Source organism: Anomalospiza imberbis, chromosome 4 (assembly GCF_031753505.1).
Source record: "Anomalospiza imberbis isolate Cuckoo-Finch-1a 21T00152 chromosome 4, ASM3175350v1, whole genome shotgun sequence".
Classification (NCBI taxonomy): Eukaryota; Metazoa; Chordata; class Aves; order Passeriformes; family Viduidae; genus Anomalospiza; species Anomalospiza imberbis.
This window is the reverse complement of record NC_089684.1, coordinates 7,258,493-7,272,565: the sequence shown is the minus strand read 5'-3', so window position 1 is coordinate 7,272,565 and position 14,073 is coordinate 7,258,493. Positions and strand designations below refer to the sequence as shown.

The 14,073-nt window shown below is 33.4% G+C and overlaps 1 long non-coding RNA gene across 1 annotated transcript in view; it reads left to right on the top strand.

The window, feature by feature from the left end:
- LOC137472181 (uncharacterized) overlaps nucleotides 1–14,073 on the top strand; it is a 285,092-nt gene that overhangs the window by 236,548 nt on the left and 34,471 nt on the right. The window contains exon 5 of the long non-coding RNA XR_010998051.1: nucleotides 12,244–12,358. This is a non-coding gene — a long non-coding RNA (uncharacterized lncRNA). The remainder of the gene's footprint in view (nucleotides 1–12,243; nucleotides 12,359–14,073) is intronic.

Genomic DNA, 14,073 nt, shown 5'->3' with positions numbered 1-14,073 from the left:
CAGAATCTGACCAATTAAAAATTAATTAGATTACTGTTAATATAGTTGAATAATGTTTCATATAAGAAATGCTGAAATTAAAAAAAAAATCATTGTATTGTTTAAAAAAATTAAATTCCCTCCTTCTTCATAGTGCAATATGTAAGAGTTGCTTTGCAATATTTTAGTTCAGTTAAATGTCTCCATAAGAAAAACAAACATGCTGATTTATTATTGCTTTGCAGAGTAAATGTTAATGAGTGAAATTTCACCGATGATTAAGACCCATTTTCTAAAGAATAATTTTTCTTTTATGAAGGCCAAATGCCTTTGTAATAGGCATGTTTAGGTTTAAAATTATTATTTCTCTCACATCAGTTACTATTTAGTGTGTATTAGAAGAATTTTTTAATGAAATTCATGGAATTTTTCTTTATTTTTAATATATTAATCATGCTATATATTTGAATTATTTTTAAAACTGGTGGACTACTTCCCTACAGCAGGAAGTAGCTTCTCAATATATATATATTTTAGTTACATAATTCACATTTTTATATATTTATGTCAGCTGAAAATTATCAAGTTATTTGGACTTGACACAATGCTAAAAATAATGTAGAATTCACATTTTATGCTATACTGACTCAAGGCACTTGCATATGTGTTTTAAGATTTATTCTTAATGTGAGCTATCACACATTCTTTTCCCCAGGAAAGAAAAAAATATATGTAGTGTGCATGTGTGTGTTATATATAAATATATAATACATGTCTATCTATAAATTCAGATATCTCTTTATTTTGATAGAACTACATCCCTGTCATAGAAGCAATGCATTCTGCAATTGAGACCAAGGAGGTGTGCAAAGGAAAGCTTTTTACACCATCTATAAAAGAGGAATATTTAAATCTGCAGCCAAAGCCCAATAATTTCCCAGATATTTCTGGTTTCATTGAAAGGGGTACTCTCCCAGTTTTACCCTGAACCAAGACAGAGTCACAAGGGAGAAAAACATGGTGAAACTCTGTTTCAGTTTTTAGTTATAGGTAGACCAGATAGCATTGAGATTAAGTGTATTCAATTGCTTTAGTTTAATTTCCTTGTAATTTATGATAATTGTAAATTGCTTAGCCACAAGTTTTCTAGTGCAACCTATTTAAGTCAAGAGACAGATAATAAATAGTTGACAAAGATATGTTTTCTTGCAAATTCTATATGTAGAATAGACTGTTCTACACTATTATTTGAATGATGTAGATATACAAATTGCAAATGATCCTATCATATAAAAGGTACTCAGGTTTTATCCTTAGTAGAAATGCATTAATAATTATTTATATATTTATTAGTCCTAATTTTTTGTCATTGGCAGTTGCAAGTGTTTTGATGTCACTGTGATGAAGTTAGATGAGTCTTGCATTTGGTTTCTATTTTTCTGATATAACATGTATTATACTGGCATCATAAGACACTGTGGGATTGGACAATACAAAATATATAGCAAGATAAAAAGCAGGGTAGAAGTTTCTTTTAAGAAGAAAGACCAAAGCAGGTAATAGGAGAACTCAAAACTGTATCTACTTATATATCCAGCTACTAATTTTACTTACACAGTGAAGAAACAGATGAAATAGATGCAAAGGCTGAGGTATATTAATAGGAACAAGAGGAAAAAAAGCAGGGTGAACATTGAGACACATCTCATGGTAAGAGCTATAGGGAGAAGCAGAATAGGACATGCTGTAACACAGCATCACCAAAAAAAAAGTGTGAAGGCAAGTGGCATGAGAAAGAAAATAAGGGGAAGACATCTATGTAACACCTACATATCCTTATCTTGCAGCATCTGTTTTCTGAGATTGATGGGGCAGAAGAATTTGCTCTACTGTATTGAAACACAAGTTCCTCTTATACAGCACAGTAACAAAATTCAGGAGCTAATGGGAGGACCGTTCAGGAAGGCACCTAAGTAGTCTTGGAAATGCCCAAAACCAGAGTCTCTAAATTTTAAACTCTCAATCAGTAATATTTAGAATTTCCAAAAATACTTTTTACTACAAGTGATTTCTGTCAGCTGAAAGCTGCTTGTAGTCGTTTAATGCTGGTGAAGTCTGTTGCAGTTGAAGGCTCAGGGGTTCTCGTGATTGCCTACTTTAAATCCTGCAGCTCCTATGCCTGCTAGAGGTACACTCTAAGGGGTCTCGAGGGTTCAGTTGCTAAATCTTCTCAGATGCCATGGTAGATGATAGGTAACTGCCTGCCAATATCAATGCCAGCATCTTACTGATTGAAATCAATATTTACACGTAGCTCTTTCTCAAATTCATTATCATAATTCTAAACGCTGCCATTTCTCATTATTTTTCCTATAGACGGTATTATTTTAATATTTTCTTTGATGTTGTGTTGAGCACCATTTAAAGGACTTTGCCATTCTGAATGATATCTTTCCATTAAAACTTGGAGAAAAATGTGAACAAATCTTTAATAATTGATCCGTTCCAGGCATTTGGGATGAAAGCTAACATTTTCATTTTCATTTTTTGTTTTAATCTTCAGAAATAGATTTTCCTGTTTCTACAGACTATAGATAATAGTTACTTAAGAAGAGCATGTTAATATTATCTAGATTGCAAAATCTGGGATAAAACATGGGGATTTTGTAAAAACCATAGGATTCAAAAAGGAATCTTATTTTGACAAACACATAATAGTAATACTTGTATGGAATTTCCCAGTCATTAAGAGAATAATGGCTACTCACATTTCCCAAATGCAGTCATCCAATGTTTAGAGAAATCTTTATGAAGAAAATGACCAGACATAAAAAGTTCTTCTCTTGTAAGTGCAGGCACTTAATTGACTACTCTGATCATTAAAATAAATTAGACTTCATTCTCCACAACTCCCCATGGAACTTTTATCTCAAGAGAAAATTGTAAAACAATTCACTGTTGCAATGCTTTGCATTGCAACATGTTTTCTATACAGTAGCTGTGCCAAAGTATGCACATTTCTTTTTTCCATTGTCTTTGCTCTGTCATCCCTTAAACCAGATTATTTTAATTGTGTTCCCTTCCTTTTTTTTTTCCTCTCTCCACTTCTTGACAAGACAAGAGTTCAATGTCTACTTCAATCCTGCTACAATATTTTTGATTTATCAAAGTAATCTAAATTTTTCATAAGGTTTAAGAGCCATAGCTGGAGGTAGCAATTCTAGTAAATTTTGCTTCCAAGATGCCACATCTTTTGTGACTGATTAATTTTGCATTCCACATGCTAATGTTTTATTTCTTTTGCTCAAAGTCTGTTCTGGTAATATAGTATAACTCACTTTATCATCACAGAAAGCACAAACATACAACTGTTGAGGTAACTCTTATATCTCTGTTGGATTTTTTAACTGTGGGGTTTTTGATTTTTTTGATTTTTTTGATTTTTTTTTTGTTTGTTTGGGGGTTTTTTTTGTGGGGTTTTTGGGGTTTTTTTTTGGTTTTTTGGGGTTTTTTTGGGTTTTTTTGGGGTTTTTTTGTTGGTTTTTTTTTTTTTTTTGGTTTGGTTTTGGATTTTACTTATTATAAAAATTCCATGTCTTTAGTTTCCTTTCATTTATTTTTCTAAGGTGATCTTAAAAACTTTCTATTCACTTTCTAGGTGCTATTTAAATCTTAGAAAAGCAGGCCTGGAAGGTACCTCAAGAGGTCATTTAATATTCTGCCAAAGGCAGAATCTGCTTTGCTTAAGTCATTCCTGTCAAACATTTTTTAACCTGCTTCTAAAGACCTCTAACCTCTTCTGACAAATTTTTATGATGTCTTTCTGTAATCACAGTTTGAAGGTTCTTTGATAGTGCATAATTTGAGTTTTTCTTGTTACAATTTAAATTAAGTAAATCTTACCCTGTTATACAAGAATGTAAAGAATATTTCTTTTCCCCTCGTTCATATATCCTTTAGCAGTCTTTTTGTTTTCCTAAATCCATGCTTCCTATAATTTTAGAGTTTTATCTTCCCCAAAGCTTCATTCCTAGAACTGGACCCAGTAAGCACCTGGAGTGTTGACAGTGACATAGAGAATGGAGGACTGATTTCCTATGTGTTGCAAGCTACCTCTTATTTCAGTTCCCAATCCAATTGCTGTTTTCATAGCAGCAAAATGTATGTTGACTTATGTGAATGTGTGATCCTCTGTAACCCCATATTCCTTTCTACATAATTATCAACAAAATAATCCCTGTCATGCAGTTGATCATTCTTGCCTAAGTGCTGTATCCTCAATCAAAGGATTTGATCAGCTGCTTGATCTCATTGCCTCTGCTCTGAGACATATAAATAACTTTAATCATGAACAGACATATGATCAGCTTAATATTTCATCATAGGACTTCTGCAAAAGTATAATCATACAATTTGAGCCACTGCCATCTTTGTAATTTAGATTTCTGGAAGCTATGGTCTGTAACATTTGTGAATAGTTTCTATTGGTTTTCAGACATTCGAGGTTTCATTAACAGTTGTAAATAGATATGTTTATATATAGTTATCTTTATATATAGATATAGATATCTTTATATTTATATTTTATATATATGCACATAGACTATTATTGTTTATTAGATCCTTGTCATACAGAAGTCACTTTAGAAAGAGACTGAAAAAATGGTAGTGTTGCCATTTGTCAGATTTCTTAAGACTGATTATCAGACAGCATTTTCAACTTCTTTTTCTTTTCATAATTTGATTGTTTTTCTTTTCATTTCATCTCTAGAGGTTTTTTTTTAGGTTTATTAGTTTACTCTTAAAAAATGTGTCTACCAATTTCTGTACATTTCATAAAAAGATAATGCTTTATTGTGTCAAATTAATTACAAGAGAAAATAAACATGGAATATGCAAAGACAAAACCCCCACAGATCTATATGATTATGTTGAAATTGTAATCATAGGAATACAGAAGTATGCTTTTTTGATGGCACAGTGATTTTATTTTATCAGAGTATCTTTTAGACTTGTTATACACTGTGGAGATCAATGAGTAGCTTTAAGATATTTCTTCACCTTCCCTGTCTTCATGAATTTCATCTCCTGACAAAGATCTCAATTAAAGAGTTTTATCATTTTCATTTGGAAAGAGAAAGAATAACTCATCTTGGATTCTTTAAAGATAAAACACTGAATTTTACTTTAAGTTGACCTCCTAAATAATTATGTCATGGTTTTGTTTTTGAGGATCTAAATTTGTGATCCAAGACAATTTGTTACATTTTTGGCTGTGCTCTGTTCTCAGTTTAAAATAATTCTTCTCATTATCAAATCTCCCAAATTCAAACTCTTCTAGGTTAGCATAAACCAATGAAGCTAGGAAAAAAAGTTATTTTTAGAAAAATAGGCTAGGAGGCTTATGCTCAACATGTATACAAACAACTGTTAAAAAGTTCCTCAGGCTATATTCAGCCACACTAAGGTGTGACTGATTTTGAACAGTTTACTTTGGCCCTATCAACAGGAAGTTCTGGATTTAAAATATGACATTTCAGGGTGAGTCTTTCATGTAGCTCTTTAAATTCAGCAGATTTTTCTCTGGAGACTTGCTTAGTAGCCTGCCACTTATAAAAATGTGGTTGTTCCAACACTGGATTTATTTGAAAATATAATGTTGCTTAAATATAATTGTTTTCACTACATGAATAAAAAAAGATGTGCTTGACAGAACTTTAGAATGGTGTACGTGATGCAGGTGCCTTTGCTTTGTTCCAGCTACAGGGTCTCTCAGCAAAAAGAGGGGACATCATTGGCCTCTCTTCTTCCTTCTCTCCCTTACTTACTTTTTTTCCCCAGCTTCCATACTGCAATTGTCTGCCCTTTCATTAGCTACAATATTTCTTTGATTCTTCTCTGAGCCATTGAATACTTTAAAAAGGCAGAAAATTATCCAGGTTAAGTTTTGCTGCAATTTTAGTAAGTGCAACTTGCCTTCAGAGGGGCTTAATGCTAACACAGTACTGAAGAGGGTGGAATACAGGAACAATTTTTAATGACCAGGAGTTGTTCAGTTGCTTCAGCAGCTTTTTTTGCAGCTATTGTCTCACTAAGCTGAATAAAAATACTGCTTGTCCCTGCAAGTCTTGTTTTCCTTATCTCCATAAATGATCATGTCTTCAAAATGATGATTGGCAAAAGACAGCTTTTGTCTTACCTGTAAATCATTCATCCCTAATATGTACTAATCAAGATGTACTTTCTTGTTGTCACAAACAAGGTAACATAATCAAATAATCAAATAGAAGAAGTCATCAGCTACAAATAATAATTTAGCACTAGAAAATGGATGTTGCTCCTTTTTATACAACACACTCTCCTTCTGAAAATTGAAGGAGATGCAGTCCTTGAATTTATTTGCACAAACATGCAAGGCACAATCCCAAAACACACACAGCTCAAATTTGCATTTAATTCAAAGGTATGACTAAAATTAACATTAATTAAGACTTTTTCTTCTTTTTTTTTTTTTCATAGTGGATATTGGCAGTCAGGTTTAGTTTTTTCATGTCTTTTGCCTTTTGGTGGAGCTTTTTTCTTTTTTTTTTGGTTGTTTGTTTAGCTTAATTTTCCTCTTATTTCCTCTGTTCTTCAGGTGTTTGGGATTTCTTGTTTCTTTTTGTATTTTTATGTGTGTTTTTAGTTCTTTATGGGGTGGCTCTGCTTTTTTGGCTTTGTGTTTTTTCTGATTACTTTTTTATTATGTTAATCTAAATTTCAGGTTGCTACTGATGTTTTATAAGGATTTCTGCAGCTAATAGTTTTTCTTACATTAAGCAGCTGATATGTGTAAAATTTGACATCCATTTTCAGATCTGAGGCATCTTTTTTGATTTAGTGACTAATGGCTCGATTTCTGTTCTGTGATCTCACTCTCAAGGAATTGCTAATAATAAGGAATTGTCACATCATATATCTGACACATGTCAAGAATAATGGCAAAGGAGATAATTGTTTATCATCATAATCATTTGACTTCCAGCAGAAAAAAAAGTAATTAAGTGGTATTTGTTATTAATACTGGTATACAAGCCCATGGTGACAAAACAGTCCTTTGGGCTGCCACTATAACACATATATTTTGTTTGGTGCCCAAAACAACTCCAAATAAAGCACAAAACCAGCCAGTTTGCCAGTTTTCAATGCAAAATGAGATATTATAGACCAGGTGCTTAGTTGCTTTCTTTAGCTACACCAAACTCTTCTAAGGATTAAGGCTTTTTTAGAAGAAATGTAAATATGTGGTATGAATCTGTAGGTATTACTATATAGAACTAATTCGAGAGGTTATTCATGAAAACACACTTCCTTCAAATGACCATTCTCCATACTTCAGTGACAATTATCAGTCTTTGCTGAACATCAAAGAAATAAAACTCAGAGTACAAGCACTCTAGATCAAAGAGGGGAAAACATATCTTTCAAAATAAGCACTTGACAGAAATAATGAATATTTGAACTTGAAGACTGAATTAGAGTATTGAGCTAAGTTAATGGCTACTGACTTGCATTGTTATATAAGATAGAGGTTTTTGTGGTTGTTTTGAATTCCTGCACTCTTGGCAGACTGCTGAAAGTTACCATAAAAATGTTATTCTCTATCTCTAAAAATTAGCTGATATTACTCACAGATTTTCTTCTCTCATAAGAAGCAACACAAATTCATGAAGATAGTGGTGAGAAATTACTTTTGCTTTGGGAAAAATTGCAGTTTAAGAGGTAGTGGAAAAGCTCAAGACTTCACTTAAAATAAATCAGCATTCTGAGTTTATGGCTCAGAGCAGTGAAAACTTCCCATGATACATTTCATACCTTAGCAACAGATTTATTTTGCTTTTTGGACAGATTTTTCAGGTCTGTCTAAAAAGTGCGCGGAAGGGAGCTTGCACATATGATCATCTGTGTAAGCTGGATGAATCAGAACAGTCCACACTTCTATAGAATTTATCTTGTTCGACATGACCACAAGGCAAAAAAAAAATCTGCATTTCTAGACAAGACAGATATAACTATAATATTTAGATTTATGAAACCTGAAACTTCACAGCTAATGTTTACGCTGGAGTTGAATCTGGTGAAGGATGTCAAATGCCATAAGAAGGGCTTCTACAGATATGTAAGCAGCAAAAGGAAGACAAGAGAAATCAGGAGTCTGATGATGAGTGGGATGGGGCACAGATGCTAGAGAGTATGGAGAAGGTTGAAATACTGATTGCCTCCTTTGCCTCAGTCTTTACTTGTAAAAAAGCCTTCACATATACCTGCTGGGAACCAGGGGCTGAATCTGGAGCAGGAAAGGTGTTCCCTTAGTGGAAGAGGATCAGCTCAGGGAATACTTTTATAATCTGAATATACATCAGTCCATGAGCAGTGATGGTATACATCCATTAAAGCTGATGGAGGCAGCTGATGTCATTGCAAATCAGCATTAATCACCAGTGAATTAATTCAGACATTAGCAGCCTGATAACCTTCTGTAAAGGAGTGCCTGGCGTGGTGGATATGAAGAGAGAGAAGTGGATTTTGTCTATTTTGATTTCAGTAAGTCTTTTGACAATGAATCCCATAATATTTTCATAAAGATGCTGTGGAAGTGAGGACAAGATGAGCAGACAGTGAGATGAGCATAAAAATGGGTGACTGGTCAAGGCCAGAGTGTTGTGACCAGTGGCTGAAGTCTAGTTGGAGGCCAGTAACCCCAGGTGTATCCCATGGGACAATACTGAATCAAATCCAGTTCAGCATGATTGGTCTGGATGATTGGTTAACTGCAAATGAACAGTAACATCTTTTAATGAATTACTTCTTTCATCTTTATAATGTTTGGAAAAAATTCTGGTTTGTGCTTATTTAGCTTTTTGATACAATGGATGCCATAAATTTAAGAAAAAGATGGTGTATTGTCTTTTGATTCAGATGTCTTCTGTCATTTATATAGGCTTAGACTGGAAAGCAAACATATCTGACAAACTATTTCCAGACTAGCAAGAGCAAAGACAACAAAAACTTGACTGCTGCCTAAAATATTGGAGATTATTCTTAGGTTTTAAAGATTCACTTTTATTTTTAGACATATATGGGCTTTCCATTTCCTTTTCCTTTTTCCCTTTTCCTTTTTTTTTTTTTTTTTTTTTTACTTTTTTGTGTGGTTGTACAGTGATTTTGCTTGAGCTCATAATGAAGTACTTTTGATCAGCACTAAAAAAGGTCTACTGGTTGAGTCTTTAAATGCAAAACTTGTGATGAGAATAAACTTCAAGGTCTCAGAATGCACTTATCAGATCTACTGTATGAATAAGTGTCAGGTCCCAGAGCAGATTGCATAAATCTTTCTGGTTGAGCTTGGTGAGTGCAAAGCTTAATACCCACAGGCTTGCAATCTTTTTGAAGGTGATTATAATTCAGCACCAGTTTTGCATCCTGGATGAAGGTTCCCCTTGAACACAAAGTATGTTACATGCTTGTGTGCTAGTGATCAAAATACCCAAAAGGTTGCCAGTCTTGCAATTCTTAAACCTGAAAAATGATGTTAAAATGTTACATTCACTCAACTAAGCTGTAAATTCAGTTATTGTAGATTGAAGGCACAGTTCTACTTCATATGCCAAAAATTAATTTCAGTCATAGTAATTTTTTTTTTCACCATACTTTATGGTGCAGTGTAACTCAGAGATTTACTGAAAGTTTATAAGTGGTAAGTTTAAGATTTCATGACATTTTTTTCTTATTTGCACATTCAGGTAAAAATTACCGCCTGAGGAAGCAAATATGTACTTAATTTTCCAAGTAAATGTAGGTGGTAGGTGTTCATCCATGAATGCATTTGCAGTCATACTATACACAGTTTGAAGATGTAGTTGTTGATAAGGAACAGTATATTATTTTATGATCAGGTTGACTCTTTATTTAGGTAATGGTCCCAAGCTTTTCAGTTTCACAATTCTACTAAAAATTTTACTGTGTTTTTTTTTTAAATTTACCATGAACTATAAGTTTTGTAATAACTGTCTCCAACCTCTTACTACCAAAATATTGAAGATAACAGATAAAAGAGATTGTTATTGTAATAGTCTATCAAAAATACCCTTAAAACTCTATTAACCTCATACAAAATATTTTCCTTATTAAACTGAGGAACAGTGTGATCTCAGTTGTTAAAGAATATACTGCTGAAATTTTCCATCTACTTTTAAGAGTGCAGCATAAATCAAAATATAGCTCAAAAATTTTTGTAACATTCTTTTAGTAATTCTTTATCTTTGTTTTTGGGTGATTACAAAGTAACCAAATAATCTGCAAAAGTCACTGATTCACATAAAGTCATGCTTACAACCCTCAATAAAACATCATTTAAGCCTACTTTTCTTGAATAATTGCATCTTCACTTGGCAGTAAAGTTTTAAGATAATTTTGTCTCTACATCAGTACTTTCCTAGGAAAGGAATATAAGCTTTTTTGCTTGGAAAATTATTCCCTTTGTCATTTCTATACCTTACTGGGAGGTATTACAGAACACTTCTTTCCTGACTTTGTGATCAAATCCAAAACATTGTCTATAAAGTCAAATGAAGAGCAAAAGTTGTTATAAATATATAGACTTAAACTGCTTTAGCAGCTCAGTATGTAGACTCCCTCTTCCACTATAAACAAACAAACAAAAATATTCTTAAAAGTTGTAAACTATAGAGATACCTTTGGAGAAGTATGAGTTAGAATGACTCAAAGTTTAGCTATGTCCTGCTATGTGCTGCTATGTCCTGTTTCAATTTTATGTTGATTTCCACGACTATTTGTTGTGTACAGTAGTAGTGTCCCTGTATTGTATCTAATACATCACTGTTCCATGGATATTAGGTTCTGTAAGGTAGATAAATAGCCATAAAAGGACCTTACCCATTACAGTGATACTATTATAAGCACTTAAGTTACACTTAAAACGTACAAGGTAGTGAACTCACTGATTTTTTGGGTAAACATCCTAATATGAACTGACGTTTACATTCTCACTATTGCCTGCTTATCTCTCTTTTTTTTTGACATAGAGATAAACATATATACTCACAAATATGTGCAATGATATGTACAGTGTATATGTGTGTGTGTGGTAGTTTGTGCACAAATGTGCTCATGTTTTATTAAATCTTCCCTGGAAGCTGTACCTTTTCTGTTTATATGTAGAGTTTAACCAGAGGCTAGGAAAAGAATCATCACCGCGTCTCTTGTTCTTCACTCTATTCATCAAGCTTATGTACAGAATAAAGTTGTAGCAGTTAGTTGTAGACATAAGAGTATTTTTGTTGAAATCCATTTGGGATGCTGTAAGGAAGTTCCAGCAATGTTTATCATAGTTTTCATTCTTGTGTTTGTACTTAAATCAGTATAAATAATAGTTATACTGGGATAACACCAGTCAAACAAGGGGCTGTAGTAAGATCACTGTTTCCATAAAAAAACATACCTATTGCTGAATCTGTTAGAACAGTAAATCCGGACACTACTTTGGAGGTCGTGTTGTTGTCATGCTAACAAAAAAACTGTATTTCAACCTGACCAGCATCATTGAATAAGTCAGTAACGTTCAAAATCTTGCACTACCTCTGTTTCCATAAAATTCTAAAGTTATCTGATGTGATATTCAAAGCCAAAAGGACATTTTCCTAGATAGATTCATTTTATTCAACTGCAGGAAATTATGATCTGTACAAAGTAAGGTAGTTTAGGGAGATATAGCCCCCCCCCCCCCCCCTTCAAATTAGTTTATACTTTCAGACCTCTACAATAAAGGATTTTTAAGGTTCTTTTGTTTGCTAAAGGTGAAACTGTTTCTCCTGAAAGTGAGGGAACCGTTTTGCAGTTACCAGGACTGCCAAGAGGATAAAATTATTATTATGGAAACCAGTGAATGCCATTCTTACACGCTAATTTTTATATTCTGCTGCTTTTTTGAAAATAATTTTATTACATGTGCTAGTTATCTCAAGGAGAAACATAAAAAATATATCAAAGATTTTTTTAAAAAATGAAAATTTCCCATGATAAGGAAAAATGAAAAAAATGGACCAGAGAAATACATTTAGGTAACAGCCATTTATAAAAAAATTGGAATGAAACACTAGTTGCTTGAGTCTAGCCATACCACAGTATTTAGGAATAATAATGAGGAAAACACTGAAATGATCTTTCAGGTACTTTTTTCTTTTCCTTTTTTTATTTTATATGCAGAAAGCATAACCATTTTGCTGCGAAGGCTAAGGCAACCAAGGCTCCTTTCCATGGAAATAAGATGCTCATTTGACAGTAGTGTCCTTAGAAGTGTGAACTGAGATGCTCCACTCCAGTGAGATAGCAGTTCCTAAGGTCACACAGGGCAGCAGAACTGTAGGTGCTTGCTGTTTCTGAACAGACTATGTAATGAGACATTATTCTTACACATAGTTTTCTTGGCTCTGAATCCCTAAATTCCACCTGAACAGCACTTCATTTTACCCAATATTTGTCTCAGTTTCTCATCTAGTCATTTAATGAGATCAGAATGTAACGTATTTCCCTATTTCCCATTTCTGTATAGGGTTGCTACTTCTTCTGTTGTGACTTCAGATCCTATTGTTTATGATAAATCTTATTATCAGTTTTGTCACCAGGTTTTGAAGAGTCTGTCAACATTTTAGGAAAAGAAACATTAGCAATATGATCTGAAACTGCATTCCCTTTTGAAACACTTGGCACTTTACATCAGAAAGTTAGTGGTATTCTCTGTTTATTTTCATAAATATTTTTAAAACATCTTATCCTTTGAGAATGGCCATCAGTATATTTTTTCCCTAGCTGGAGATGGTGTCAGTAAAAGCATAGCACATTTGCAGCTAGTGACAAGTCTTTGACTGACTGTATCCAGCAAGGGGTGCTTACGAATGCAACAGTCAAACTCTTTTCCTGAGAGACTGTGCTTTTGCTTTACAAGGTCCAGCTTCTACTGACTTAGTGATCAATTTGATATCTTGTTTCAGAATCTCTGTTTTGAGCAGATACATTAGACAACATCAAACTAGCTTCCTCCAAGAAAGCTTGTTGTGTGTATGAATATCTTCGACCTTATGTGAAATGTTATGGATCTGGTTCAGGTAGCATTTTTGTCGTGTTGTGAGGGCAAAATTGTAGTTGAACTTCAAATTCCTGCCGGTTCTTGGAGCATAGGTAATGTACAGCTACTGAGAAAAACACAGAGGGGAAGGCAAAAGGGAATAAACTGCTTGTAGCTCCTACATCCTTAAAGCATACAGATTGGTTTGGCTTTGGTTTTTGTGGGACCTTTTGTTTTGGTTCAGTTTGGTTTTTTTTTAATAAATGGAGTATTTCTCATGTTTTATAAAAACATCTTCTTGTAGCAAAATTCACTCTTCCCTGTCTAACTGATGAAATTTTTTACTAGCATTTGTCCTTACAACAGCTGAATCTAACAGATGAAAGATCCACAGTAAGCACAAATGAAAACCCGTGCTGATTCACCTGTATGTTAACAAATTAACACCTGTTCACCATTACCTTTCTCCACAATTGCCTCTTATCTAACTACGTATGCCCTCTTGTTGCTGTCTCTGAGAATTTGTCTGCCTTCTTTAAGCCACCTTGAATGATAACAGTGATTTCAGCTGAAGTGTTTATCTCAAAAGACACTTTTCTAATTGTATTCAGCATTTTAAAAAAGCAACTTTTATTGATCCTGATTCTTACTTCGACTGCATTTGTCAAACAAGAACCAGATTTATTGTCTGATTTAACACAAAAATACTGGGAACAGGTTTTCTTTACAGTATTCCTTACAGATGATACATATTTGACTAAATTTATAAATAAAAGAAAAAATGTATGCTTATGTCTGAGGTACTGGAATGCACAGATATACATATTTCTGTGGCAGTCCTTCTGTCCTGATTTTGGTGGACTGATGATACCACTTTACATAAATGAAGTCAGTTGGAACAATCAGGACTGGATTTTGAATATCTAAGTTAATAGAGAATCTTCAGTGAATACTTTTTCACTCTTAGAGCA